Consider the following 6,105-nt stretch of genomic DNA (forward strand, 5'->3'; position numbering starts at 1 on the left):
CGCTTGACTGCAGAATATATAAGCCGAATAATAGCAAGTGGTTTACCACACTGAAATGGTTTATTTATTTATTTATTTAAGTTGTTATTTTTATTTTTAACTGTTTAGTGTGAGAAAAAGAGAAAGAGGAATAGAATGTAAAGGAAGGAGAAGGAGAAGAAACAGAGGTGAATGGCAATAGAGAGAGAGAGAGAATAGGAGAAAGTGAAAAGAGAGAAGTAAATCAAGAATAAAAAGATAGGAAGCGTGTGAGGAAGGAGAAAAAGGATAAAGTGATTGGGGAGGAGAAAAGAGAGAGTCGGAAAAGGAAGAAGGTGAATGGGGCGAAAATAGTTAAAAGAAAGCAAAAGAATGGGTGATGGGGATGCGGGTGGAGGTAGTAGTGGTAATAAAAAGCGAATAAGGAGAATTATGAGAGGAAGGGAGGGCGGTGAAAGAACGGAAAGAAAGAGAGTGAAGGAAGGAAGGAAGGAAGAGAAGACGAAAACGGGAGAAAAAAAGGCAGATCTTGAGAAATGACAAGGAAAAGAGTGAGCGGTAATGATCTTTCCCTTATTGTTTTGTCTTCTTTTCTTGTATATTTCTTCTATTCTCTCTGTCTTTCCTTTCTTTCAATCTTGCCGCCTCCGTCATTTCTGTTTGTCTATCTTTCCTTTTAAAGTTATTATTTATCCTTCGTTTATTTCTGCTTTTTTTCCATCTTTCATTCATTCCATTTTGTTTTCTTCCTTTCTTTTTTTCCTCTTTTTCTTTCTTTCTTTCTTTCTTTCTTTCTTTACTTATTAATTTATTCATTAATGCCTGTCATTCTTTTTGTCACTCGGCCTCTCTTATCTAGGAATATACTTGCCCCTAATAAGTAGCAGATCTGAGGTTATAGGCGCTCCAGTCCCAAACATTTCACATCCTGTCATTTCCTAGGCACAGTGCACCACCACCACCACCACCACCATCATCATCATCATCATCATCATCATTTAACGTCCGTTTTCCATGCTGGCATAGGTTAGACGGTTTAACTAGAACTGGTAAGCCAGAGTGCTGCACTGTATTGCAGTCTGATTTGGCATGGTTGCCCTTCCTAACGCCAATCACTCTAAGAGTGTAATGAATGCTTTTTATGTGTCACTGGCACAAGTGCCATTCACGTGGCACTGGCCAATGGCCATGACTATGGTTTCACTTGACTTGACAAGTCTTCTCGAGCACTGCATAATGCCGAAGGTCTCAGTCACTTGTCATTGCCTATGTGAGGCCCAACATTCAAAGATCATGCTTCAACATTTCACCTCTTGCCTCCATGGGGCCCAACATTCGAAACCAGCAATGGGTGATATCACATTATTCTTTCCTAACTAGAGTGGGATTTGAGGAATAGTTTAGCTTCCTTTTCGAGTAGGTTGCACAACCATTTAGTTTTCCTTGTTCAGTTAGTTTTCCTTGTTCAGTTAGTTTTCCTTTCAGAAGAAGGTTAGAAACATTTAACCATCTTCTATCTATCAAGGTAAGTTTTCATAGAGTTTCTTACATCTACCTACAAATGGTTGCTGTTGTTAGACACTCATAGAGTCAGTTTCTCAGATTTTGTAGCTTATATTCTCCCCACTGGACAGGATGCTGGACCATTGCAGGATTACTTCTTTTTGCCAGCTGAGTGGACTGGAGCAACATGAAATGAAGTGTCTTGCTCAAGAACAGCATACTGCCTGGTCCAGGAATTGAAACCCCTATCTTACTATCACCAGTGCAGCATTCTAACCACAAAACCCTGTGCCTCTACTACAGTATGATCATCAGTATAGCCAATGTCAGAGAGGTACAGCTTTGCTTGCTGATGTTTTGATTATTTCTGCTTGATGGTGAGGCCTTTGTCTTTGATGGGATCAAGACTTTGCCTAAGGATGTAGCCTACTACAATCACAAAGAGAAAACAAGCTAGGATGTCTCCTTGAAGGATTCCTGCTGTTGTTGGCAACTCTTTACTTGGACTCTCTATGCTTTTCACAAAGTTTGATGGGTTTTCATACAAAAAAAAAACCGATCTCAACTGCAGTACCATAATTCAAAAGGGTATGTAACAAAACCCTTCTATTAACACCTTCTAATGCCTTAAAGAAATCTGAAAATTCAAATGATACATTTTACTTAGAGACGATGAGCTCTTCTTCAGGTTGATAGCTTTTGAATTTCCATCTATCAGATTCCACTTGTAATATACTGGTCAGCTGTAAGTTAAAGTAGAAGAAACATGGTCAAGGTGCCTCACTGTGGGATCAAACTTAAACACACAAACATGTTTAGATATGCTGAAAGTGATTGATGAAGCCACAAGTTCAGACACTCAGGCAGGCAAGGAATTTTCCCAAATTTTTAAAAATATCATTGAATGTGGCAATTACCCACCAGCCCTCCACCACTAATTTGTGTTCAATGTAGATGTGACAAATCTCTTTTTCCTGGAAAAGAAACCACCTTGCATTTTCATCTTCTGAGATGGAATATAAACAGTTCTGGGTTCAAGGCTGGAAAAGGTTATTTAATGAAGTACTCCAAGCTGAAGGAGAATACAAACTGAAGTGAAGACTTGTTTATTATTCAGAAATACAACAGCCAGTGAGGGGAATATGAGATGAGTATCAACCTGTGATTTTGAGGCCAAAGAAGAAGGCCTAGTTAAAAAAGAAATTTGCACACAGTGGTTTGTGTCATATTTTTGTCTGGCTGTGAAAAGATATTGTGGAAAACATAACATTGAATCTAAGGTTTTATTGATGATTGATAAGGTTCCAGGCCATCCTTCAATTCCTGATCTCCTTCAAACCTGTAATCCTGTTGATAGAGAAACACAGACAGATAGATAGATAGATGGATAGATAGCTAGATAGATAGATAGATATCACCAGAAATCACTTCCTTACTCCAACCTATGGATCATAGTGCAATTAAGACCTACAACTGTTCATCGCATACCAGGATGGAAAATGGACATTAAAGGATGATGATGATGACAATAAATGGTACTATGATAAACTGGATTCAGTATATGTGACAAAATGGTTGGCGGTTGGAAGTGTATCCAGTCATAGAAACCATGTGCAAAACTGAACACATGGACGAAATATGGACAAGTTAAGTACTTGTCTAGGAGAGCAGTAACTTCAAATAAGATGTGACACATGAGAGAAAGAACTCTTTGGTCTAGCAGCAGATAACTTCTCTAGTTGCCAGTGACATGAGGAAATGTGTGTAGTCCATTGTTTTTCAGGAGTTTATTTCTGTTGCTGTATGTCTCAGATGTCGTGGCTGGTAAGGAATGGCTTTGAGACCCATGCAGTATGCAAAAAAAGAGAGAAAAAAAGAGATGAAATGTTGCTGATTATATATATATATCTCTCACGATATATATATATATATATATATATATATATATATATATATATATATATATATATATATCGTGAGAGAGAGTGTATTAGAGAAATAGATAGAAAGAAAGCTATACATACATACATACATACATACATACATACATACATATATGCATACATACATATAGCAAAAGTTTGCTTATATGCATTTTCTATATATTATGCTCACAAGGCATTTTAAATGCAGACATGCACACACACACATGCATATATATAGTCAGGCAGAAGGATTGACTGATGGATATATATATAAGTATGTATGTATAAGGTACATGTGTACGTGTATATGCAAGTATACTACCACAAGTATTTTCTTGTTACTGTTTTCTTTTACTTTTGTCATTCACCCAACATGAAAAAGCTGATGCAATATTTTTACTGAGTCCTTTCTTCACTCTTTATAAGCCACAACTGTCTGACCTAAATGCAGTCTAGACTTGGCAGTATTATGTCAGTATGTCTCAAACGAAATCAGACCACCACCACCACCACCACCACCTCTGTTGCTGCTGCCAATGCAAAGCAACTTTAAAATATGCAAATTACTTGTTGGTTTGTGTTTAGAATCAGAGAAGTTGCATCAGTGAAGATTGCTTCTATATTTGTGATGCAGAGTAAAGAATAAAGAATTTACTTAAGAAACAGCTTCGCAAATCTTTAATCATTTTCCTGCTTTTATTTTTGTTTTTGTTTCTTAGTTTATTATTTTAAAATATTTTTTTTTGTTTTATACTGCACATTTCTGGGACTAACATAAAAAAAAAATGTCATCACCATCACCACTGGTGATGGTGAAAATTATGAAGATGATGATCCTGCTGGTGTTGTTGTTGGTGGTGATTATGATGATGGTGGTGATGATGATGGCAATTATAATGATGGTGATGAATGTGGTGGCAGCAGTGGTGACATATAATTAGAGTGGTGGTGATCACTTATCACATTGACTTCAATGCTGACAACAGTGGTGTGATGGTGATGATGATAGTGATGATCATAATCATCACCGTCATCACTATTGCCAAATGAAGTTATGTAAATATTAGCGAATATATTATTAAACTATACTGCACTGTTTGTCATGATATAAATTTCAAGTAATTGTATCATTATTATTATTATTATTATGTTGTTGTTTTTTCTTCTTTCTTCAAATTTTCTCACATTTCTCACCAAGTGTTTTCCATACACCTAGGGCAGAGAAACTCATTGTATGCGTTCCCAATTTACACACGCAAATTCACAGGTAAAACATGTATTTACAAAAAAAAAAAAAAAAAAAATTCATGAATGGATGTTGTTTTCACAGCAATAATGCTCTTCTTAGTACATGAGTCGTTCCAGTTAGCATGATTTTTTGCACTTCCTGTAGAGATGGTAAGCCTGGTATCATTTTCAAATAGGTTTCAGTACCTTTTTTTATCATTCCTAGAGATCCTACAATCACTGGTATGGTAGTTGCCTTGCTTTTTGCTTTGTATTTATACAAGTTGGCTGCAAGTCTCACCCAGAGACCTCAAGAGACAACAAGTTAGAAGTTCATGTTGGTGTTATGCCCAGGGTGTCATATATTTGGTTTATGACAAATATTTGTACATAGTATTGTTCTAGAGAATGTTTAAGAAAACAAGAAAATAATGAATTTGTTTTAAAATTTGAAATTACATAGACAGTATTTTGTCGGACATGGGTAGTCCACATAAGCACTATCTTTAGAATTTCTGCTATTTTGGGGTTTCCTAGTATCTAAGCTAGGTAGCAAACAGCCCCTTTTGCTATCATTCCTAGGGCACTTATGGCAACAGGTGTTGTTTTAGCCTTGAGACTCCACATTTTACTTGCTCAGTTTTCAGTAGGTCTTGACAGATACATTTATGTTGATTAGGACAGTCATATCAATGAGGAGGCTTGATTTTTGTCTGAAATATTTCAATCATCATCATCATCATCATCATTAATATTAAGGTGGTGAGCTGGCAATATCATTAGGACGCTGGACAAAATGCTTAGCCGTATTTCGCCTGTCGCCACGTTCTAAGTTCAAATTCCACCAAGGTTAATTCTTTCAGGATCAATAAATTAAGTACCAGTAAAACACTGGGGTCCATATAATCGACTAGTCCCCTCTCCACAAATTTCAGGCCTTGTGCCTATAGTAGAATGGATTATTATTATGATTATTATCATTATTATTGTGGAGGCGCAATGGCCCAGTGGTTAGGGCAGCGGACTCGCGGTTTCGATTCCCAGACCGGGCGTTGTGAGTGTTTATTGAGCAAAAACACCTAAAGCTCCATGAGGCAGGGGATGGTGGCGAACCCTGCTGTACTCTTCCACCACAACTTTCTCTCACTCTTACTTCCTGTTTCTGTTGTGCCTGTAATTCAAAGGGTCAGCCTTGTCACATTGTGTGACGCTGAATGTCCCCGAGAACTACGTTAAGGGTACACGTGTCTGTGGAGTGCTCAGCCACTTGCACGTTAATTTCACGAGCAGGCTGTTCCTTTGATCGGATCAACTGGAACCCTCGACGTTGTAAGCGACGGAGTGCCAACAACAACAACAACATTATTATTATGTGTGTGTGTTTGTATGTATTTATGTTTATGTGTGTGCATGTATCATGTATCTGTTATGTGATAGTTGAAATGAGGGTGGAGATGGAGTATATGTAATA

The sequence above is a fragment of the Octopus bimaculoides genome, chromosome 10, assembly GCF_001194135.2.
Source record: "Octopus bimaculoides isolate UCB-OBI-ISO-001 chromosome 10, ASM119413v2, whole genome shotgun sequence".
In the NCBI taxonomy this organism is placed as follows: domain Eukaryota; kingdom Metazoa; phylum Mollusca; class Cephalopoda; order Octopoda; family Octopodidae; genus Octopus; species Octopus bimaculoides.